Genomic DNA, 26,051 nt, shown 5'->3' with positions numbered 1-26,051 from the left:
GGGGGGAAAGAGCATTTCGATTTAGAACGAACCACAACTTAGATTTCAGTTTAAATTAATCACTGCTATTGTTTAAAGGTTTCAGTGACACTGGGGAAAAAGATGAACTTATTTGTGTTTGGAATTTTAATAGGAATTAGAATTATCCATAATAAACATAACCAAAATACTATCTCTTGTCAATCAAACTGACTAATGAGATAAGCAAGGGTGGATAGCCAAGGAACAATACCCTCTTGACTGACAGATGCCCACAAACTCTTTTGAGTATATGGGCAACACAAAGAGAAATTAAAATATTTTCTAATTCTTTAGGGAAAGGATTATAAGAAAATGTTTTCTTTATTCATAGTAGAATGACGCAAGTGAGGCTCATCTTAAACAGTGAAAGGTGCTTTTCCTATGGGCCTCCAGGCATTTTGATCTCTTATATTTCAAGGATGTATTTTTGTACACTTAATCAAAATTCATCCATGGCAGAAGGGACAGCCCTCTAAGGAGTACTTACTTTCCCCATCAGCTTTTGCCCATGAGGTTGAAATGGCAGGAAGTTTTGTAGGAGCATGAGTAGAAAGGTGAAATACATAGGACCCCAATCATTTTGAGTGTACTGGCATTCCCAAAGTGACTCTGTGTGTGGCAAAATGTCTTTTCTAAATGTCATAAAATGGCTGGCTGGGCTTTGTGGTCCCATGAGTGGCTGCACAGCTCTTAGACGGTCCTGTATATTTCAGTCCTTGTGTTACCTTTCAGTTACACTGTTAAACACTCTAAACCTCGTAATGCAGCACAGGAAAAAAAAAAACACCCAAGCTGATGTATTCAGACAGCTCTATCTTCAAATAGTTCTTAATAAAAATGAAAATCAAAGCATTCCATTTTGCTTGGTGTCAAAGCAAATAATTTGCAGAATCATCAATATCACAGAATTTCCACAACCACCACCAGTATAACAGGAGCTGATTGAAATTTTTCTCAAGATTACTCCAATATCCTCAAAAACAAACAAACAAAACTACCAAAGTTGGCAAATCTGCTGTGATCTCTAAGATAATAAAAAATAATAAAATAAAAAAAGGATTTGACTTGTATGACACAGAAAAATCAAGAGCACCTGAGCCATGTGGTTCCAATCAAATACTGTTTTTTAATATAATCAGATGAAAGACCACAAAGTTGAAAATAAACATAGATCGACTGCATACTTCAGATTGTGAGCAAAGGGATGCACGTGAAGCACAGTGTAATGTCATAGGCAGAAAGATTGGATTTAATGTTGGTCTGTTTTATGATAGCACTTCTCAGACTGTGCATATCCTAGTAACACAGCCTCTGGCCCCAAATACTCATAATCCTAGTATAAAATGTGGGCGCAGTTCTTTGATTGCTGAGAATTGGAGTCATGAGCAGGGCTATAGAGGTGCTGTTCCCTTTGTTCTATAACATTTGTGAAATTGCTCCAGCGATCCAATCCCAGGTTAAAAAATGCAACTCTAATTACTCTTTCTATGTAAAAAGAAAACACCATAAATGTAATTGCAAGTAAAGCACAAAAAATTGAGAGCGAAGGTAATTAATCAGTGGGATGGATTGCTAAGGGCTGCAGTAGAATCTCCATGCTTTAGAAATTTTTCATCAAAGTTGCAGACTTTTAGGTATGTTATATTTGAGTTTAACTATGAAGCATTGGGATTGATTATAGCAATTACTGGGAGAAATTTGATCTGACGCAGGAGGTCAGAGAAGTTGCTCTCAATAGTCTTGTCTAGCCTTAAATTCTGTGGCCCTATGGATTTTTCCACAGCTGTAGTGTGTGCAAACTGATGTAATCTTACTGATATTGCTTCCTGCATTCCTTCCTGCCACCCATGAATAAACATCTCCCTGACAGAGGATTTTCCAGTGCAACCAAATATAAGTTTATTTCTAAAAACTGAATAACTGCATGTGGGAAAACTGCTGTTTGGTTCCCGCTGGGAAGCTGTGACCACCCCCTTTCTGCCAGAACACAGGGTCCAGCCCTGAGGCTTATAAGATGCCAGCCTAGTGCACAACTGGATTTGTGTCTTTGTGAGAGCGGAGGTGGAGGAGAAACAGATCTTCATGAAGTTGCTCTGTAGGATGCCTTGTTCTCTCGGGAAGCGTGGGTTGGGAAGTGAGAATTAGTCCCATGGTAGATGGATTTGCAGCCCATCAAAGATTAAAGAAAGATGTGATACAGAACAGAGTTGTGCTGGCTAATTATACAGCAGTGTGATTGCTTCATCTCTCTCTCACTAGCCAGCCATTTGACATGTGTGTACATACGCTACCACGTAAATGCTTATTTTGTATGTACACTGCTCACTGGCAGAGGTAATAAACACTGACCTCTGTGTCCTCAGGTCACTCTTTCAGTGGACACCTAAGGACATAATATGGCATACAGCTTTGGAATAAGGCTAGCCTGTAAAAGCTGCAGTATAAAGCACATTGTGAGTGTGAAATTAATTACCTTACTAAGGCTAATGCCAGACTTCATATTGGAAAGCTAAAGTAGGCCAAGGTGAGCTAAGGAAGTAATTACAATGGGGTTACAACTGCTGTTTAACTCAACAGTAAACCTAATAAGAGTCAAACTGCTGGTGCTGACACAACTGTCATAAGCAGTGTCCCGTTTTCTTAACCATGCATGAGGATGCAGTAGAGAATGATGGCTATAAATGAACAGATGAATTAAACATGGTCCTGGATTGAAATTGAGGTCTTCCTTTCCTGCAAACTTAATTCTTGTTAATAGTTTGCCATTTCTAAACTGTCATTGTTTCATTGTTTTGATGAAGGAATGCACTTGTGTTAATCAGGTTTCCAGTGTGTGTTTATGGCACGGAGGAAAACTCACTGTTTTGTTACCAGGTATGAGGTACCCTGGAGAACTGCAGGAGGTAGTGTGTATAAACAGATTTGATTTCCTCTTTTCTAAAAGAAAACAAAACAAAACAAACTATTGTTATTATGCTGTTTATTTATTCTTAATTTTGCTTTGTGTACATGTTCTTGCATTTCTGAACTTTAGTTGCAAATGTTACAAGAATATTTTTGGTGATAAGTTGCAGTTTCCAGTTCTTACCCAGTTTTAGATTGTCAGGGTATCTGTGGATGAACACGAGAATTAGGAAATGGGAGAGAAGTTTCTGAGAAGTGGTTTATACAGGAAAGACCATATTGGACTAACTGAGGTGTGGACAAAGACTTCAGCAATAAGGATATTTTTACATGATGAAACAAGATGCCTACAGATTCAATGAGATCTTAACTGAATAAAGCCTTTTCTCTGAAGGGACAAAATGTTCCTCTACACTTCTCCCTCTCTGTTAAGCAAAACAGTTCAGCTACTCTTTCAAACATTGGATTCTGGTTCACAATTTTAATACATTCACAGACCACTTAAGAAGATTTTCACTTTCATCCCCAACAGTTGCACAGATGTCATTGACTGGCGATACGAGGTTATGTCATTGCACTGTGGTGTTGCTTTTTGTCCTGCAAGAATGCCACTTACTTAAGCACAAAAATGTAACTGTTGTCAGGAAAACAACCATCTGCTATTCTGAGTGGATGTCTGGTGAACTGTTTGGTTTCTGTATGCCAGGAAAGGAGGATATATAGCCATGGATTTACTTGCAGGGGCAAACAATTTGCTATGTTGCAACAAGAAATAGAGCAGAGTCCTGCAAAACCAAACATTTGCCTGGATTAGTCTGTTGTGGTATTACTTAATGCATAGGTATAGTATACCTGGAAAATACATCATGTAGTCACTGTTGGAAAATGCTTCATTTCCAGTTGGTACCTCTACATAAATTTAGTCCAGTGCAGCATTTCCTGTGAATCTCGTTAGTCTTAATGTCCCTCCTCTCCTGTGAATAACATAATTTGTCAGGGAAAAATTGCTACGTCCTTCTGCTTAAGTGTTGTGAACAAAGACAGTACCTGTAGATTGTGCCCAAGGTCATAACGAAATGGTAGTGTCTGCTCAGGCTGCATTGAGTACCCATCTGAGGGATGTGCACAGGTAAGCTGCTTGTGACATTAACACCAAAAGTCTCAGTAGTGCAGTCCCCTAAGCATGTGAAAAAGCTCTGAGCTATTTTCGTTAGGAGTCATAAACTGAATGAAGTTTAGCCAAGCATATGCTGAAAACATTTCTACTCAGCCTGGACCATTATTAATTATGTGTATTTGAAGAAATGTGTTCATTGTACAACACTTGATAATAGAACTCCTGTGATATTTCTATACTGTTGAGCAAATACAGCTATTGTAGCTTCTCACTTGCATGGCTGACAACCAAGCTAAGCTGCCGTTGTCCAGTACTTCATGATATTTAAAAATAAGGTCCTAAAAACAAAACAACAACAAAAAAAGAAACAACAAAAAAAAAACCCTGCTGCTCTGTCAGCAGAAAATTTTTCTTTGTGTGTAATGCAGCTTCCCAGAACAATGCAGCCTTGCTCTGCAATCACCAGAGCTGTGCTCATGGTTCTGGAAGATAGTCCTCCACACTTGGCATGAGTCCTCTCCTCTCAATATTTTTGCTTGGCAAAGTTGGAATTTTTCCAACTCCATAAAACCTGAGCCAGGAAGCTCTCCCCCCTGCCCCAGCTCTTGTCTCTGTGCATCAAATTATCATTTTTAAAAAGGCACAGTGAAACAAGAAAACATTTGCTTTAGAATGTCATTCTACATAGCATTACTAACAAAGAGAAGTGCAAGCTAAAGATTTTTTTTTTCTCTAGGATTCATTCTGGGAAGGGGAGATTTTTATTTGGGGGGGGGGGGGGGGTTATTTTATTTATTTATTTTCTTTTTTTAAAAAGAAATCAAAGTGTATGCTTCTGATGACTGCAAAAGAAACATTAAGTAAATGTCTCTTTTTTTAACCAAAACCTTTTTTGGTGCAAATTGCACATATGGTGTCAAAGAAATGTCAACTGAAAAAGTTCTGCTTTCATCAAGTTACAGGAAAGAATGAAGGGGAAGAGAAGGTGGTGCAGAGGGAAGGTTTGTGGTCCATGTAGCAACAATGCCAGGTGAGGTGCAAATTGTTTTAAGAGTTTATCTTTCAAGAGCATGGGTGTATTCCGCTTGCAGTAATGCTATTAGCTAGCAAGCTTCCATTTTTCTATATAGACATTTCTGCTGATGTTTTTTGTGCATTGACCTAGTGTGTTTCACAAGGGAGTAAGGAGATGCATTTGTCTTACATGATGCAATTTTGATCTCAGTGAGTGCCTTTCAAATTTGGGATTTAACTCAGCCACTTCAGCTTTGCCTAAAATTAAGTATAATTAGTGTAGCCCCACCAGCTGTACAATTAACTAACTAACACTTGTGACCTCTTCTCTGTCAAAGTTTGGGAATAAGTGTTTCTTCATGCGGTGTTAATGTCTGCAGCAAGTGGGTAGGAAAGAGCAGAGGAAAGTAAGGTTATCTGGTTAACAAATTAATGCTGCCCATGCTCTCAGCATCCATTCAGTGTGCATTGCAGGTTCCCAGCCAGCATTTAAAAACTTGCTTATCCTTTAAAAACACCGAGTACCACTGTTTGTTTCCCTATGGCTCAACTCGTGTTAGCAAAACCCCAAGGAATTCCTGGCAGGAAGGCAAAGGCGCAGGCCGAGCAGCAGCCCTGTGCTGATGACATGGACTATACCTGGAAAACAGCCAGCGCGTAGGGTAAGCAGGAAGTCATGTTGACTCCCTGCAGGCTGGCTGCGGGTGGCTTGGCGCCCATTGACAGGCTGCCCTTACGCTGCCACTGCTGGGCCGAGTGACACTTTAGCAGGGCTTTCAGGTGCAAGAAGCAGAGCAGCAATCTGTTTCCTTCCCAGGCCCTCCTGCCCCAAGCAACCTGATTTCTTCTCGCTTGAGGCTGGAGCTCCTTGCCTTTGCTTTGTTTGCACATGTGAGTGTGCACTTCTTCCCTCTGTTATATTCTGTGACGTGTGGGTGGCACTGGGGGTCACCACACTAGCTCCTTCCCTCTGACACACACCAGGATGTGGCAATCCACCAAAAACTAGCCTGGCCAAAGTGTTCCATGGCCATGCTTCCTGCACCCTTCCACCTCTAGCATCCTCCCTGTCCCTGCTAGGAACCTAGGGCTACTTCCTTGGCCACTGTTGTCATAAAATGCTTGTTTGTCAAATATTTTGCAGAAATATTTTGCAGAAATGTAGCTCAGCCCCACTGTTGGTAGGGTGTTGTTTAGACGCAGAGTGCAGTGGAAGGAGGCTGATGAGGGGGCAGGCAAGGAGGTAAAAGGATGAGAGATGAGGGGCTTGGTGTCAGGAGATCTCATCCCTTCACCTTGCAGTTGCGAGTATGTGATTTTTTCAGGCACGGGTACACTTCATTCAAATACCTTGTGTCTCTGATTTTCAGTAAACTCTGGACATATGTGCATATGGACAAAGGAGGAGGAAAGGCATGGGAAATGATTCCTATTTTTTTCACAAATGTTTTTGAAAAATGGCTGTTTTTCTTTGCATCCCAGTAAAAAAAATATATATATGCATACATATACATGTGTGTATATATATATATATATTAAATATGTCCACTTACACAATAGGTATTGTGATAAAAGACCTAGCAGTGCACAGATAAAACCCATCATGGGTAGTCTGGAAGCAAACATCATCAGTCAAACACTTTGCACATTGCTGGCATCCAGTTTTTACCATTGATATTAATGTCTGAAGTGCTGGATTGATGCTGTTTTCTTTGATTAGATATTATGTTGAAATTACATTTCCTAATCTAATTTTCATCGCTGAAGAGTATTTGAATTTTAGGGTTCAGGGTTTTTTTGGATTTTGTTTTTGTTTTGTTTTGTTTTGGGGGGATGGGAGTGGTCTTTTTTTGTTTGTTTAATCCTGAGATTATTACATTCCTGCTACTGCTTGATTTCACTGTGATCCAGGCTCTTTGTGCTACACCATTTTCAGAATTAAATTATTTAGGAATGTGCCTGGATTAGACTGCACAACTGCATTGTGTTACTCATTATGTAATTAATAATTGAAATTTCAGTCTTATTAATATTTTCTGAAATGCATTGTAAAGTTATAATTAACACTTTCACAATCAGTTCTGACTCCCTCTTTAGAACAAGTCATCAGGAGCATAGTGACACTTTCATTCTAATGACATATCAGGGGAAGAAATAGGCTTTTGGAATTCTAAAAGGACAGACTGTAGATATTAAATGCCTAAGATAATTGGTTAGTGCCATTTTATACATTGCATTATACAGGAGAAGAGGTGTACATTTGAATGGAATTTGCAATCAGAAAGAGAAGATGAATTCTGGGAAAAATATGTGTAACATGGAAACCTATATATTAGGGGATAAAACATTTTTAGGTCATCTGGCCCATCCATGAGATTAAGGTAGTTCTCTGCTGCACCTCTTTTAATGCATTCTGTCCTATACCTTACATATTTCCAGTGAGAGACTTCTCATAAACTTGTAGGGATTTTATGTGACAACATAATAGACAGCTAGGCTTCTATTATGCTGGTTTTCTAGAGAAATAATTTATGCTCTTACTGAAACAGTGGATCAAACTGTATAAAAATAAGTATGTGACTTGTTCTTCCCATGTGCTTCTTTGTTAAAGCTTGCTGATAGTCACTGTGCAGTGAAGAGCTGGGAAAAAAGCCATGAGCAATGAAGAAAAATGAATATAATCCATATATGCTAACTCCTAAAGATATTTGATGTAGTTTCATTGTTACATACTATTGATACTGGGCAAAGTTTCAAGGAATAGGGTTTCAGCTTCACATTTTGACATAGAGATTTTGTGTAAGTCCTTGGACAACAGAGACATTTTGGAATATGTAAGAATGGCTAACATTCAGGAACAACCAGGAACAACCTTACTTATCTGTGCCTCTAGCTGAAAAAGGAAAATCAGATAATTTTAAGTGTACTATGACAAACATTCATCATAAAAATGACTGTAGCTAGCTTAAAAAATAATTGGCAGTTAATTTGTTCCCTGCTTTTTGTCATCTCGGTGGAGGTCAGGCAGCTGAGGGCAAACCACAGGTAAAAAATTATCTGTGTGGCTTGGAGATGGCAACAGTAGGCTGCCCTAGGCTGACGGAGAAACCAGGAAGTGACATCGTGTCCGGGGCTCCAGCCCAGTTTTTACTAAGTAAGTGACATGTATAGTAGTTACGTGTCTGCGTGGAAAATAAAATGACAGTTGACCTGAGGTGTCAGAAATGCTATTTCGAATGGCTTAGAAACTGCTTTTATTCCTGTCTCACCTCAAATGCCACCTAAATGGCAAAGAAAGTCTGTAACTAGACTCAGATAAACTCACTTTAGCAGTCTGTGCATCTTCTCAGTAACTGAAGCTGCCTTGTCAGATCGATATTCAACAGTAGCTCTTAGTTTGTTTAATAGCTCATTAAGTAAATCCATGTTCTTTTACCAGATCCTTAGTTCGTTTCAAAAAACCTACTAAAACGACCACTGCTTTGACATTGCAACTGCCTCTGCATGGAGGCAGCAAGCAGTAGCCTCACAGCTATTTACAACCCAGTACAGCAGCCTTGTTCCACAGCATGCAACACACTTTGTATGCAGCATCGTGTTCCCAATCTTGCTTTCCAAACATGTTTCTCCAACAAAGTGCCCGGAAAAAATGGGTGTTGTACTGTACAAATAAAATGAAAAAACAACCTTGACTACTTTTACCTTCACCGGTTCTTAGTTCCTTTTCCAGTAGAGATCACCTTGCTGTCTAGCAACATGTTTTCATTTTTTGCCAGACCTGTGATTCAACGTGTCTCACCATACTTGACATACCTGCTAAGACTGAGAGTTAAACGAGACATGTTTTGTTCTATAAATAAGAGCTAAACATTGCACCTGTGGACCCACTGTGTTTAGTAGCCTGCCATTTTAGGGAAGGAGGCTGGTAGCAAGCATGGCTGGTTCCTTCTTTTAGGATATGTGACTGGGTGACCTGTGCTTCCCAAGTTATTGCTTCTCAGCTGAGGCATGGTAAATGGGCATGTCTGCTTACTGGCCAGTTGTGGAGTAAAACTGGCCTCATAAGCTATGCTAATGAGCATGCTGTGAACCACACCAAGGGAAAAGGTATTCTGCTTCACAGCTCAGATGAAAAGCACGTGTGCAACCAGTTTGTGTGTCTCAGCTGCTAAGCAAGGGCTCAGCTATTTTTGTTCAAATGCAGACTCTTTTCATCTTCTTCCACATAAAAACACTGATCTCTCCCAGTTGCAGGCAGTGTTTCTTCCTATATTATGTTATTTCTTTCAGACTAATAGAAGAAATATATACATGTATACGTACATACGTACATTCATATACATGCATACATTTGCACAAATATCTGTATTTAAATATATATAGGAAGTGTTAGGTGAATGTGGTATCTGAAAAAATCACATGCCAGATCAGATACTGGAACACTGCATTAATTGTGCATGCTTCTCTGAGTTTCCCTCAACTAGCTTTCCACACTGCTTTTGTCTATGAGTCAATAAAAGCTTAGTTCTCCTGAATTTGATGGGTATATGAGAATGTGAGTCTTTTATCTGCAGAAGGCATGATGTACAAACAGCATCAAAGTAAGGATCCTTCCCAGGTTCTTTGAATAGGTGTGGCGTTGGAGCTGTATGGGGTTAGAATGTGATGTTGGCATTAACAAATAAGTTGTTTTTATTTTCTGCCTCAGCTGCTGAATTCCTCACAGCTCTCCAGTCCTGAAAGAGAAAGTAAGGTTCCAAAACAGTTAATTCTTTGGTTTGTTACTGCCAGCAACACATAGTGAAGTCTACAGTAATAGATATTCACTCAGTACCATAGGACAGAGAGGAACAGTGGCATGTTGAGCCCCCATTCAGGATTAGGATGCCTGATTGCACAGATCCCAAGAGCAGAGCTCCCACATCTGTTTGTGCAGGTAGGAATGCTGTTTGACAAGGGCACAGAATGACATTACTGTCACAGGATTATTGAGTACAGCTTGAATATACTTGGCAGTATCCCATGACCTTCTCATCTGCTCCAGGTTCTCTCCTGATAGCAGAACTGTCTCTAGCTATACATTATTTTTTTCTGATGGTTTCTAACATTTCTGGATAGAGGATGTCATTGAAGATTGCTGAAGAAAATAAATAAATAAATAAATAAATAAATAAATAAGATTGGTAAGCACCGAATCATGGACAGAAACTTTTGTTCTTCTCTCCTCTTACGTGGACTACTTCAGCTGTAGCTCAGAAGACTGCTATAATCTCCTCTTAAATGGTTAAAATGTAAAGTTGATTTCCCATTGAGTGGCATAATATGCAGTTGTTCACACCAGGATAAAGCAGTCAGAAAGATGTGTCATTATAATTTGATAAATTTTTTATTTAATTTCTGCTAATTTTAAAGAAATTATGTAAGATTTGGGACAGAAGAAGTGGAAACTGTGTGTCTGACTGTGCCTACGACTGCCTGCTACTGCATACAGTAGAAATGCTTTCAAAAGTGTCTGTGTCTAATAAAAAGCCACCAATGATATTTAGCTGACAGAAGTCTGCTTAGCAGACTCTTGGTTCAGCAATGGATTAGGAGGTAGGAATATTAAGAATAAACTTTGAAATTGACAAAAAGACCATTAAGTATTTTTCATTTTCTCTAATTGTTTAATAAAAGAAAAATGTTAAAATAACAGAAAATTAAAATGGATAAATATAGTTCTGGTGTGACTTAGTATGCCAAGCTAACAGAATGAACAAAAGCCCTAAGGTTTTTGAGCTTTTGCAGAACTGAAATCCCCAGAGATCATAAGTGGGAGATTATTTAGTCCAATGTGTGGATTTTTATGGATTTTGGAATATCTGGAGGAGGGAAACTACAGCAAAAATTAGAGTTGTAGAAGCTGGGAGGTCAGCACCTGGTGTGCAAATTCACTGATTGCCTTACTCTGTTTTGTTGTTGTTTGTTTGTTTTTTGTAGCTGTTGTTTCTCTGTTCAATTTTAAATAAATGACCAGCTAACCAAGAAGGTTTATTTAGCCTGTTCCTGTATTCTTTCTTTAGGCAAAGCCACCAGCAAATTTTCAATATGGGAAGCAGGGAGGCTCTTAGCAGAAAAGCCTGTATGTTGCTATATGTAACCTCACAATCCTATGTGATAAAGATAGTCCAAGGAGATCAAATGATGGTTTTACAAAAATAGCTTCTGCCCTCTCTGAAATCCTATACTAGATTCTGACATGCTTGTCTCAAAGAATTCCACTGTAAACTGTGGGATTGTTTATGTAGCAGTCTGTAAGATTTCTCAATGTGAAGAGAAAAGTGGCAGAAAAATGCAGTCTTTACTTTGGCTTTATCAGCTTTAAAACCTCTCCTTATTTTGTAGAATAATGGGAGGATAGTATCTATTCTGCACATTCCCTTTTTTAAAATTTAATCTTGTTTCCATTATTGAATCAACTCTTTGTAGGGATTTATTCCAGAAAACCTGGAATTCAGATAGTCAGGGGAAAATTAAAATCCTGGGAAGCCTGGGAATATATAGGCAAGTCACATAAATGGGAGCAAAATATGTCTTTTAAAACAGGATTTCTGCCCATGTGTGTGCAGTGTGGAGTAATTTTCAGCAGATGGATTGGACAATGTGTGAAGGAATGGGCTCTTTGGTTCGACTCCAGCCCAAATCAGTAATTGTTGCTATTCTGATAGCAGCTAAGCAGTCCATGGGAAATGACTTAGTGGTCTCAGTCCAGTCTTATGAGTAGCTGTTCATTACATGAAGGCACTAATGAACTAAGCAAAGCAGAAAATGGTGGGGGGAATTGTGGATACTGAAATTCATTTTACTCTTCATGTCAGGCAGAATCAGAGGTGATATAGAACCTGAGTGGGTTGATGCTGGGTATTATAGCTGAGATTCCACATCATGTGGGTTACTTAGGTATTATAGCCGAGAGTGATTTGGTACATCCCACAAGCATCAAAATCTCAGGAAGGGTAAAGAAAAGGTTTGCCTCTGCTATGTCTTGCCCTAGTTTTCTTCATCTGGAGCTAGGCTCGATGAGATGTGAGAAAGGGCAAAAAAGTATGTATATTTTCCTACCTTCCTCCTCCCTACTCTGGGGCCACCCTGCCCTCAAATTCAGTTGTGATGTGATAGAGACTTCTCCAAGCTTGGTGGTGTCTCTGGAGCTGGACAGGCTGACATGGATGAGGATGTGACCAGCTCTGTGCAAGTCAGGGTGATGCTGCCTTAACCACCTGCCCCTTGAGTCACACACTGCTGCCCATGGCCAGCCCAAGGATATCACCACATCCTGTGAGAGCAACGTGATGGGGCCGGGCATTTAAAATCAGTGCAGGTTGGCAGCATGAGCAATAGATGCAAAAAAAAAACAGAGGAAGATGATGTGAACCACATGCCCTCTTTCACCACAGGCTGCCACCAAGCTAACGGGGCTTGTGCTACTGTCTAGAGCTTCAAGCACAGCAGCGTTGGGGTCAGCTCTAGGGGCACCTTTCTCCCACCTCATTACAGAGCTTTTGTCTTTCTGTTTTCTCTCAGTTTTCAGCTCCTTGTGCTTCTGAGGAGGGTAAAGGTGAAGGTGAAGGTGAAGGACAAGAGGAGCCTCCTGGCTGCGAGCCACAGTGCCTCCCAGGGGCAGTGGTGGTGGCTACTCCCCCTGCATGAAATCCATGCAGGACTGGCTGTATCTCATGCTAGTGTTGCTTTCTATAGGGACTCGTTTGTGTTGCTTACGTCATGTGCTGGATTTAGAAGACCTACAGTGTTACCATGGCAACAGTTTCTGCTTAAGTATAGGTGAGAATGTAAGTTAATTTTAAATAAGGTGAAATGAAGGCGGGGAGTGAAAAAGCTCTCACAAAATGTCTGAAGCCATAGAGATGTATCTTGTCTAACATGTTTGGTAAGATAGTTTCTGAAGTTAATTCCCCATCCCTGAGGTTACATCCTTCTCATAACTAAAAGGTAGTTCAGGAACCACTTTTTTGAACGGTCAATATTTCTGGTGGTGGCAGTCCTGGGAAGCTGTCATTTCCATTTTTGTGTTCCCCGCATACATGTGCAAGCCAGAGATGCATTGCTGAACACTCTGTGTGCAGTAGGTTTGGAAGATGAATAAGCCCTGGAAACAGCACATCGAGCTGGATGTTCTGAGGATTCAGGGAGTGTGGGATCAATGCAATTTTTCTGCTGCCACTGGTTGTTAGCAGGAGAGTCCAATGGGACCTCCTTTGTGCGGTGGCCCAAACTCTGCCTTCAGCAGTAACCTCAAAATCTAAAGCTTATTTATATAAGTAAAATATTTATATCTATGCAAATCCGTATGTGTATGCGTGTGTATTTATTGCATTTTATTATTGGAAACTGAAAAAGAAAAAGAAAAAAAAAAGAAAAGGAAAGAAAAGAAAAATCCAAAATTGAAATGTTCTTTTTATACTGAAATTATCTAGAGAAGAAAAAGCAATGTGTGCCTGAGAGGGCACAGACACGAGGAGTGCTGCTTACAGATGCATTGCAGGATTGGCCCTTTTTGCTTTTTACCAGCCCAATCAGAGCACTCTTTCTCTCTCTGCTCTGTAATTGGCACTTATCGCCCCCATGTGCAAGTGTCTTGTCCATTAAATTAATACCAGCGTAAGAGTGAGAGATCTAGAAGCCACTTAAATGTTCACCTAGTCATTTAACTCTCTGTGATCCACGCTTTGTGAGAGTTACCTTCTTAATATACACAATTTACAGCTTAAGAGTGGGCAACTCAAGAAAAAGTGAAGGGTAGTTTGTGCGAACCCATTTGTGACACTGATGACAATTGCACGGGGAGAAAAGCTATGTCTTACATGACCTTACAGAAGCAGTGGGGGTTGAGTACTGTGTTCTGAAATCAGAGTTACAAAAGGATGCTATTCAGATTTTTGTAATAAACAGTTGCTTGGTAACCAGCTTCTGTAAATCTTCTGGCAGCACTGGTAGAAAAAATATCTATGCCCAGGTGCTTGTCCCTTCCATTTACCTAGAAGTGACAGTCACACAAACAGAAATAAGACTGCTGCCTCTACTGGTTCTTTCATGGCCAGCAATTTACCAGGCAGTAAGGCACAAAAGACTGAGGTAAAGTTATGGTGCGGATTAATAAATAGCATAACCTTTAAAAAATTCCCTTCCTTGCCATGATTTTCAGAGCTGCTTTTTCACTTTTTATCTCCATTTCATTATTTGTTTTGCCATGAGTCACTTCCGTACTGCTGCTGCTTAGCGCAAAAAAAAAAAAAAAAAAAGCATCTCTTCTGGAGCTGAAAGACAAAATTTCTAGCATATAAATGCTCCAATACTACAGAGGAGCTGTGTAATGTTATGAATTCACTTGACATTTCCAACTTTTTACTCTGAATTTCTTCAGTTGCATTTGGTGAACTGATTTATGTTGGTGATGAGATCTTATGTCTGTATGCAGATAAGTGGTGTATGCAGAAGGCTTAATTAGAGTATCACGTGATTTCAAGCTAGTCACAGTTAAAATCACAAGGTAAGAAAGGAGTTGGCTGCTAACATAATGACTATTTTATTTCCAAAACCATCTGGATTACATGGTGCCTTCACGTGGGTCAGACTTTCCTGATCTGCAGAGACTGTGTCGTTTATTATGTGCTTCACAAAGAGACATTCCTAGATATTATATTAACAGGGGTACATGTTTCAGCAAGTATTCTTACAGCCTAAGCAGTCAATATACAACTGGAATATTAGGAATCTTGGAGCTTCTTTGTGTAGCAAAAGTATTATAAAAAAGGGAACTGAAGTAAGGAAGGTAAAGCAGTGGTGGGAAGAATAAAGTAGAGCCCCTAAACACACATATCTGCCTGAAAGAATAATGGGATAAACCAACGGGCTAGATAGCTCTGAGCGTCAAAAATAAAAGAGAGAATGTTTTCATGGAAATCTAGAAACAGGATCCTGTTTACAGAGAACTCTTGTTACATGGCATTGACAATGTCAATGGTGTTGGTGATGCTTTCTGAAATGTCTCACCTAGGAAGGATAATATTAGGGTTATTTTGTGCTGTGTTCAGAATACATATATTTTTTTGCTCTTACAGTGTTTCCTGAATGGGTACATCCAGATGCAAGGCTACTGCTATACCACAGCATCTGTCCTCAAGTCAGAGTAAGAGAAGAGGAACTCATCTAAGTGTGATGAAGGCTATCTGAAGTTTGCCAGCCGGACAAATGGGCAAGTTCCCTAAAGGAACCAATTTGGAGTTTCTTATTCACCTGTGACATAAGTGCGGGACAGGAAAGAAACCTGTGAATGGGGGTTTCAAGGTGTGTGTGTGTGGATCTCTGATGGCATCTGCCAATTACTTCCAAATGGTTGGCAAAGGGGGACTAAGAAAAGCAAACGTGTTACAGACTCATAGTCTGTACCCACTGGTCTACAGCTGCAATAGAATAGCTGAGTCTACAGAAAGCTGCTAACATCTGCTGTAGTTATTTCTGCCCTAAAAAAAGATCCCAAAAGGGACTTTTTATTACATTCATAATTGCTTACATTTAACAGTGCTTCCACTATTAGCCACACTTACCACTTATTTTACACAGAATGTGCTATTTAATGGATATGTAATGGCCTTAGGTAATTTCTTTCACTGTGTTGAAGTATATGTCTCCTAAATAAATGCTGTGTAAGCTAGAAAGAAGTCAGAATCCTTAATTTTTGGTTGCTGTTACTGGTAACTCATATAGTAACAGAATATAAACTGAAATTATGTCTTTCTCTCCAGTGATGGCTACCTCAAACTGCAGAAAAAAAAAAAAATCTGTCTGGGGATCATATTGGAGAGAAGATAAAATTAATGTGAACAATCATCTGATGGGTGAGCTTGATGGCCTCCAGCCCAGGCAAGAATGGTAGTTGGGAAGAAAATAAGAATAGCTGTTCTTAAGAGTGAGGGTTGAGTGTCAGGGGTAGGAAGAAACAGGGATTTAAATTACTATCTGATGTAACAAGTGGAGAATAGAATGGTTATAGGAATAAAGACCACACAGAGTAAGGCTCAAGTATCATCTACATTTGTATTTTTTGTATAGGAAGTACTGAAAGAAGGAATATGAAGAGGAAAACCAAACCTGCTGGCCAAGCTAGCAGAAAAAGAGAGACAAAATACTGCAACTAAAAGTTCGTGTGTCTAACATGTGGTCCCGCTTCATGGCAGGGGAAGAGAAGAGGTCTTCTACCAACCTATGTTTTGCTATTTGCTAGAATGAGCTGTTCAAAAGCATTTTCCATAGTACCAGACTACAGACAATCTTTGGGACAAGTACTGCCTTTCTTCTTCGGTAATTTATTCTGTGTGTAGGATTTTGGAAGAAGGCTGGAGCATATTGAATGATTTCCACACCACCTCTTTCATTACAGTGTGCTGAGACAGAGGAGAGAGATCAGCATGAATCTGTAGGAAGTGTCTGTATATTAAAAGTTGTCACAGAATATAGAGTAAAACATTAATGAACCAGGGGAGATGTAGTTTACTGGGAAAGTAGATTGGCAGGAGTACATGAAACCAGGAACCACAGCTCTCAGAGTGGTACACCAGTGGATACAAAGTAGAATATTGATCCAAAACAATAGGTTTTGTTCAGGTAATTTTCAGGAGGTAATGGTACAGAAAAATGTAGGTAAATTCTCATCTGGCATTCAAGGTAGGACAGTGTTATTGCTTATGCCAAATTACAGCATAGGATTTTCACAATTGAAAGTCCACATACGGAAAATGTTTTCTCAAGGAAAAGTTCTGTTTCATTTTCTGATGATAAATCTTCATTTTATTCTTGTTGAGCAGTCACAGAGAGTCCAGTTTCCTCACAGCTTAGTGCTGTGCAGAACTTTAATGCCTCAGACAACCTTTGTGTAAAGAATTTTTGTAATATTTCACAGGAACACTAATTTATATCCAGGATTAGAGTATACTTTTTCCTTTAATTCTCATATGATCCCCTGAGCCTATTACATATTTCCTTTCCTGCAGAAAAAATTCACATCATATCAGAGAGGAAAAACAGCTCTCAGCCTGTTGGAAAGGGCAGTAAGAGACTGGTGGCTGGAGCCCACCCTACTAATGAGACCTTGCTGCATTGGACAGAGTGGAATTATTTGCTCTGTTTGGAAGGATGCTCTGGCCCCTCTTGGCCAGAAGCCTGTGAAGAAATCCACATGTGCTACTCCAATACTGAACCAGTTTCCACTCATCTATGCAACACTCCCTTGTACAGTTTCTTGTACAGTTTGTACGTGCATCTTCTTGAAGAACCTGGTGCAAGAATGTGTGGCTTGTCAGACTGCTGAGGGTTTTAAAAGCCTACACTAATTGTAAGCCTCTTTTGCAATATTTCTGTCTGTAGCTCTCCTTACATGCTAATGGAATTAGCAAATGTCTTGCTATGAGTCAGCAGAAATTACTCAGCAGCTTTAAACAGATTTATAATTCTTTTGAACAGAGAGACAGAAAAAGTGCTTGCCCCATTGCACAAGGTCAGAGACCTCACCTTCCTTGCTCTGTTGCTGAGCTGTTCTCAGTGGGTTTAACAGTGACTGATCTTGATTTGCACTACGTTTGTAGTGGACTTAAGCTTCATTTCCTTCTCATTGATTTTCAGGTCACCCACCCACTTTGAAAGAACCTTTCCCTTTCCTGAGCACCACTGGCTCCATTACTTAATGCTTTCATTCTGTTTGCTTCTCTAAACCCAAGGTGCAGCAAAAGGTTTTGACTTTTTGTGTGTTACTTCCTGGAGCAATTCAGACTATATTAATTGTACGCTTATTCCTCATAAATCACCTTTGGTTTGCAGTGCTCTGTGAGAGATAACTACTTCCAGCATCATTATAGCTTTTCTTCAGTGTAGGTTGTAAGCTTCCTTATTCAGGCCCATGAAGATACTTGTCCTTCCAACTTGCAGTCTTTTATTTGTTTTCCTTCCTCTGAGACACTCCTTGACTTCAAGAAATATACCTGTATGACCCAGAAAGCAAGAGGGGAACTGAAGAATAGCTTGCAAACAGAGAGACTGGGAAGGTATTTATTCTCTGTCCTCACCTGCTGACATTTGAGTCCTCCAGGACCAGGGGCAGGTGTCTTGAAGAAGCGAAACCTAAGGAGCTCATATTACTTTGTCTGAACAATACGGTGGGCTGGATACTAAATAAGGCTAGCTCCTCAGGCCAGTGGCACCAGGCCTGCCACTCTATCTGCAGCAATGTACCAAAGTATCTAGTGAAGCAGGTCAGCTTTCTTTTCTCTTGGCTTGTTCCCTCTTTACCAGAGACCAAAAGCTGGGATAACTTTAAATACTAAAGGTCTGACAAGAAAATACAAGCCTGAGTAAAAATGCATATGTTCTATTGAAACCTCCAGCCAAAAGTTGATTTATGTCTGGCCTCTATATGAAACCAAAATCAGTGAGCCTGGATAGGCCTTCACTGAATCCTTATTTCAGCATGGACCCAGCTGCTTTTCATGTTCCCCTTTGGCCTTCCCTGTCACCATCAACAAAGAATGCTAAAATGTTGCAAAGTCTGCCAAACCTCAAATGTGTGGCACTGGGCTTTTCAGTGTGTGACATGTTCCAAATGAGGAGCTCAACTGAAAACTGTGTTAGAGAAAATTGAAAAATGATGTGAGGGTCTCTTTCATGTGATAGCATCTCTGCAATCTCATTTGAAGAAGAGGTGGGTGGGAACGTGTTGTTTTTACATCCAAATGTGTATGTATCCAAAGTTTTTGAGCTTGTTTTTGTATTTCTCCACCTTAAGTGTCCATAGAGACTGAATGCAAAAATTTTTGAAAAGCTGAAGTAAGGAAATTTAGGGAGGGAGGAGACTTGGGTGCAGTATTTTTTTCCTGATTTTTTGATTTTTTTCCTGTGATATATCAAAAAAAATAGAAGAACTTGAGATGAAAATTAGATTTGAAAATGGATAGTCAAACTATGCATTCCCAGAAAGCACCAAAATAAAATGTTCTAAAAATCAATACAGTTCCGTGCTGTGTTTAGCTATCCAAAAACTGGCATTTCCTGCTTAAAATAAATAAATGAATAAATTGCAGCTAGCTTTGTGATTGCATGAGATTCCCAAAGCTGCTGGGCGAATTATCCAGCTCCCAGGTTCATGTTTGTGCTCCAGCATAGCACCTTGTTAGCATAGCACCTTGAGCACAGCACACAACCATATTCCCTTCCCAGCACTCCTACTCTCCAGTTTTCATGGGAGGGGACTAAGATGAATCAGAAGAGAGCAAAGGCATGGCAACAGCCAGATCCCTGATGTGATGTGGAGCGTGTCTATCCCACTGTGTAAGAGGTGTGACAATAGGTGCTCCAGTGCTTTTATTATCAGAAGCTGCAGATTTCACATTACAGTACTGAGCTGAACAATTACAATAATGAGATGAGTATAAATTTTGCTTGTAAATGAGCACTGTAGATCATGACATCCAATTGAAAGAGAAATATTTGTCTTGAAATGGAAGACAACAGAGCAGGCAGGCATATCTATTGGACCAAGACGGGACAGAAGAAGGAGTACCTTGAGCCCCCAGTCTCATAGAGCTAAGAGTCCACACCTGATTTTTGTCATTGTAACCTCTTTGAAAGTAATGTGTGGGCTCAGTGTGTTTAAAGCTTATGTTACTCAAGAGCTAGCTCAGATTATGATTTGAGCACTGTTAAGACCTATCCACATCAAAAACCCACACAAATATCCCTTTGAGTGTTGAGGAGCATTTAACACAGGCCTAGCATATCGCTTAACAGATCCTAACAGTGTTATACTTTCCACACAAGCCTGAGGTTTTTGTATGGTCATCTGGTTGCCTTGTACCGCTTATGATTTATGTCACGTGTGTCTGCTGTCACCTTGATCTACAGTAACTCACATGAATCAACAGTGAAGACATATCTTTGGAGTCAAAAACTGTGGTGAGGAAAGACTAACCCAGACTACAGAAAACACTATAGGAATCAAAACCAAGCATTCAGTATTAACTCCAGGTGCTTCTGTATAAGGGCTAAGGATTAAAAGAAAAAATGGCAAACACTCTGTAAATGCAGGGAACAACTGTAAAAAAGACAAGGTTGAGCACACAGCCAGAGTATTGATCGTCTGCCCCAGTCTCCACATTTGCTCTCTTTCTGATTTCAGTGTTGACCTTTGGGACATCAAAGAGAAGAAATTTCTCCTTCAGCTCCTCAAGAAGGAAAATCCTGATAGCAGGTCACATGACACATTTCACAGACCAAAAAGGTATCATTTAATACATCTTTTTCTTTCCTTCCTTCTCTTATAGGACCACCTAACTCCCAGTCTCAAGCCTTGACTCAGAAGTTAAGCTAAAAACATCCCAAAGAATAGCTTGTAATAGATGGAAGAAACTGATTGATAATAAAAGTGATGTTCATTTATTGTACCAAAAAAAAAAAAAAATGTTAACTCCTATACCATATCCTGTATTATTTTCCCATCTGAATCTTAGACATCGAAGAGAAGTTACTGATAGGAGCAGGAGCAGCAGATTAGAGGTTTACATAAATGGTAGTCGCTATATTACCTATCATTCATATTGGGTATAATCCTGATTCTATTAAAGTTAATGAAAAATTTGCTTCTGACTTCAGTGGGCCCAAGGAATCAGTCCTAAAACTTGGTGACCTGTTGCTATTTGTTTCAGTTCTTCCATGCGTTGTTACTATATTTCAGTATAACGTGTATCATCACTTAGATCTATCAAATTCTCCAAAAAAAATTCTTTGGGCCTGATTCTGATTATATGAATTTGCATGATATATCCCACTCTGAAATAAACATTTTCTTTTAATCCCATGTTTTCAGGTATTGAGGTTATTAAAACCAACTGTGCACATGGTGCAACTCGTGTTTTTTTGCAGAATAGATGCTCCAATAGCATATTTCATGACTTTCAAGTGATTGTTCTGCACTGTCAGGGAAATGCTGGAGTCACCGTCCCTGAGGGTGTTCAAGGAAAGGTTGGACCTGATGCTTAGGGACATGGTTTAGTGGGTGATATTGGTAGTAGGGTGATGGTTGGACCATCTGATCTTGAAGGTCTTTTCCAACCTTAATGATTCTATGATTCTATGAAATACAATGGGTATTTTGATTAAAATGTTGTAGCCAGGAAGCTCTGTGACCTCACTTCTGAGTATGTCACGTCAGACTTGTTTGACAAAACCAATTTGGCATTGCATTCATTCTAGACACATTTTCTCTGTGTCAATTAAATGTAGTTAAATTTTTTAATGAGAAATTTTTCAGGTGGCTTACTATTCAGAGAAAATCCATTTAAAGACCATTTTTAAAAAATCCATTTAAAAAAAAAAAAAAGAAGAAGAAAGTAACTTTTACAGCTCACACACATATGGCTGAGTTCTTTCAGTGAATAGACTCCATGTAGTATTAAAAGTCCACTATCCTTTTCAGAAATCAAATCTGCTGTTTGAGAAAAGATGTCTGGATGTATTTAAAGAAGGATCTAGACATTCATTTTGATTGTCTACTTGAAAAATCACAGAACTGTTACAAAAAATGGAGTAGTATTCTTTACTTAAAAACTCAATGATACTCAAATATTCAAGCTTTCTTTAGAGATCATTAAGAAAATTTAAAATAACGAAAACCTTTACTTTCACACATTTTCCCAATTAACATTTCACATATACATTTGTGGTTTTTAAAACAAATTGTTAATCATCTTACAGTGGAAAATGTATAAAAGCAATTGCTAAATATAAGTGTATTGCCTATTCAGTATGCCAAAACAAGAATAATTTATACATTGAAAGCTCTTCAAAACAGGGTCTGATAATTTCTCATTCTTTTGGTTGACATTTTAGAATCTTTCTTTATCATGATGGTATATAAAAGCCCTGTATCTGAGGCTGTATTCTGTTAGGCAGTACCATGCTTCTTCCTCACTGATTTCATGCTCTGAACAGATGTGCCAAAGATGTGCCAAGTATTGAGGGTTCAAGCAGAGATTTGATGTGGCTTTTCTGGACATAAAGTTTGAACTCTCACTCTGAGACAATGCTTATGGATAATCACAGAATCACAGAATTTCTAGGTTGGAAGAGACCTCAAGATCATTGAGTCCAACCTCTGACCTAACACTAACAGTCCCCACTAAACCATATCCCTAAGCTCTACATCTAAACGTCTTTTAAAGACTTCCAGGGATGGTGACTCCACCACTTCCCTGGGCAGCCTGTTCCAATGTCTAACAACCCTTTTGGTAAAGAAGTTATTCCTAACATCCAACCTAAAACTCCCCTGGTGCAACTTAAGCCCATTCCATGGGAGAATAGACCAACCCCCACCTCACTACAGCCTCCTTTAAGGTACCTATAGAGAGCAATAACGTCACCCCTGAGCCTCCTTTTCTCCAGGCTGAACAATCCCAGCTCCCTCAGCCGCTCCTCGTAGGACTTGTTCTCCAGGCCCCTCACCAGCTTTGTTGCCCTTCTCTGGACTCACTCAAGCACCTCCATGTCCTTCTTGTAGCGAGGGGTGCAAAACTGAACACAGTACTTGAGGTGCGGCTTCACCAAAGCCGAGTACAGGGGGACAATCACCTCCCTAGCCCTGCTGATAAGAATCAGCTTTACTTCAACTAATCTCTGTACCTATTACTTTCACAAGGTGAAGTTTTACAGGGTTGGGTGTAATTACAAGTAATTTACACACCGGAACACCAAAATGATTCCTTAGCTATTTTAGTCTTTTGTGTGTGTGTGTGTGTGTGATTTACTTGTTTATTGGCATTTTCCATATTAGTTTTAATTGGAGAAAAGGATGCAGTACAATACACTAGAGTACAGTAGCTGGATGCTGAGTGATTTTGGTATCATTTGCCTAAGCTTAGCTACTTGCTTGTAACCTTAATAGCATTTGCGGCTATTCTTTATACATCTAAGCATTGTAGGTAGATGCTCTGTGGCGCCCTGCTGGTCAAAGAACACAGAAATTGCAGGTAATAACAAGAAAAGGTTTTGTTGTTGTTATTTCCAATCTATGGTATCTTTTAAAACAGTTACAACATGTAATCTTATCTTTTGGTCAGTGAAAAACGCACAGAAACATCTCTAGAGCTTAGGATATCCATCTAACTATCACTGTTTATTTCTTTTTCCCTTCATTGTGCTCTGGGTCTTTCAAGTGCTGTGCACTTGCATAGCTGCGCTCGTTTCAAAGGAGAGATGCTGAGCAGCACTGAAGGAAAGCTTCACCTTATTTTCTATGCTTTCTTTCCTTTTCAGTTTGTCATCTTATTTCTTCTCTCAACTTTTTAAATAGACAGAGAAATTTGCACCTGAAAGATGAGTGCCATTTTTCCCTCTTATTTTTTTCTGAAAATTCCCATTTGTAATAAGTAGCTTATGGTCATGACACTTGTTTTGCATTGCTGGATTTAAGCTACTGCAAGCTAATATGTGTGGTAAGCAGCTGCCTTCTGCCTGCATACAATCAAAGTCGGTGCAAATTCCTAAATTCAAAGGGGAATTCACAAGCTCAAATACGCATTTGCTATCACTGTAATCCATAAAATGTGTTGCTAGCTTCAGTAAGTCTGTTAGTTTTAGGGAAAGTGGTTCATTTTAGACAGGTGAGAATCTGTCCCTGAGCACTCAATTGCTTCCTGAGTGTTGCAGTTATATGGAGGCATGTTACATCACTCCAGCTTGTAGCAGAACCAATACAGCTCACTTTTCTGACAAAGAAGTCTCTCCACCTGACGTTTGAAGTACATTGATATTACGGACTGTTGCAAACTCACTCCGCAATTTTGTGGGATTGGCAGTCACCACACAGAGATGTGAGATCAGGGATGCAGGAGGTCAAACCAAATGGCATTAGCAGAGCTGTGTGAGGGGGCTGGCAGGCTTCCCTGCACAAAAAGTTCAGATTCCTCTTCTTCTCTGCTTGAAAGCTGGGAGTACTGTGAAGCAGTTGCTCTGTGAACAAATAGATTGAGCATGTTCCTAATGTGAGTAGTATTCACCAGGCTCTCATGAAAGACATTTGCCCTCCCTGTAACTGGGTAAATGAGAGGTTGATTGGTGACTCAGAAGTGTATTTATTTGAACTTTCATTTACCTGTAGCTACACAACAACTTTCTGAACTTAGAGGAAATCAAGCAATTCCATTCCCTGTAGTTACAAAAGCACAACATGGCAGCGTGCATGTTGCAATGTGCTTATCCCATCTGACAGCATAAAAGAGCTTCATGATTTAAGCTTCCTTACTGCTGGAGTTTTCGGGTCCTTATGATTTCCCTCTTGAATAATTATTGCTTTTCTGTACCAGGGCACATGGTGGCATGCATTCTTCAACTTGCTGCATGTGTTTTACTCAATTATTATCATTATTATTATTATTTGCCTTGGCTTTAACAAAACAAGGCAAAAAAGCAGGCAGAGACAGTTTACCCCAGCAGCTGTGTGTAAATAGATTCTGGTTTTAGTAGCCAGCCTGAAAGAAAATGTTTCCAATATATCTCTTTGGCTATTTGTTGAGGAAATGTGTATCACCTCCTGAGAACTACTTTATGTATTCTCTTTACATTAACAACATTAGTTCCTGTTCCTTTTCTTGTATTAACAGGAATGTGGAAATTTCTAGATCATTTTAGTTTAAAGAAAAAAAAAAAAAAAAAAAAGAGTAAATGCATCACTTGAATACAGGTGTTCATAAGCTACACAGGGCTACCTGTTACCTAGAAACTACAATATACTTCTGGTTGCAAACATTAGATATATGTGTATGTGTGTGCCTGCATATATCATGTGCATTTCTGTTGCCAGTTATTGCTGAAGTAACTGTCATTATTGGCATCTACTACTTTTTCTCTACCATGTAAATATCTACTTAGTGCTTCAGCTTTTCAGATCTTAGAGAAACAGGGTTTAACACAGTTTGTGCTTACAGAAATTTTTATTTGACCCTAAAAAAAGGTCCCACATGAAAAACAAAGAAACTAAAGTATTTAGGATATTGTAGTCATCACATACGTTTTAATATATGCAGATTGGACTGGTAGATAAATACATTAATTTGCAGATTTACAACACAGTCCATCTGTCTGTCTTTCAGAGCATGCCCCCATCACATCTGTAGAAGGACCAAAAAGTAGTTCTCAGTGCTCTGCATGTTTTCTTTTGTTCAATGTATCCTTTGCTGCTAATGTGTCTGTGGGTGTTGACTACTATAATTTTATCTCAGCAGTATTGTTAGAGACATACAGAAAACCATTAACACTTTTTGCTTACATGTGTTTTGAAGCACTTGATGGGGTGATGTTGGATGGCTTGCTGTCCTATAGAGCTGAGTCAGCGCAACCATATTCCTCACAGACCTCCAAGACATGACTTTCCTCATGCTTCATGTCTAGCTTTATTGCTAGGTGGACCATGATAGAGTGGTCTTGCTACTCTTCTTCTTTTTTTTTTTTTTTTTTTTTTTTTGTGCAGTCCGGGAATAAATCATAACCAAATCCATCAGCTCCTCTGAAGTATTCTCTCCACATATCTCCTTACACCAACATGTATGATCTCTGTAGAAAAGCATGTCTCTGTATTCTCTCAGTAGTCAGCTACTGGAGAAATATTCATTATGAATCTTCCTTCCCTTCCTCTGCCCCTTCCTCTAAGATTGATGCTAATAATTGGTATACTTCACTGGTCTGGATTGTAACTGCACCTGACTGAAACAAAAGCACAAGATAGAAACCTGGAATGTGTTAACTTGGAAGTATTTTCCATAAATGAGCTGTTAAATGAAGATCATTTTTGACCATTAATGCAAACAGGGCAATCCAGTTCTGTTACAGCAGGCTGGGAAAGCTTGTGTCACTGCAGCACTACATTCTCAAAAGCCTTTGCACCCAAGTCAAAGTAGCACAC

This window comes from Netta rufina (assembly GCF_964035555.1).
Source record: "Netta rufina genome assembly, chromosome: 2".
In the NCBI taxonomy this organism is placed as follows: Eukaryota; Metazoa; Chordata; class Aves; order Anseriformes; family Anatidae; genus Netta; species Netta rufina.
This window is presented reverse-complemented; position numbering follows the sequence as displayed.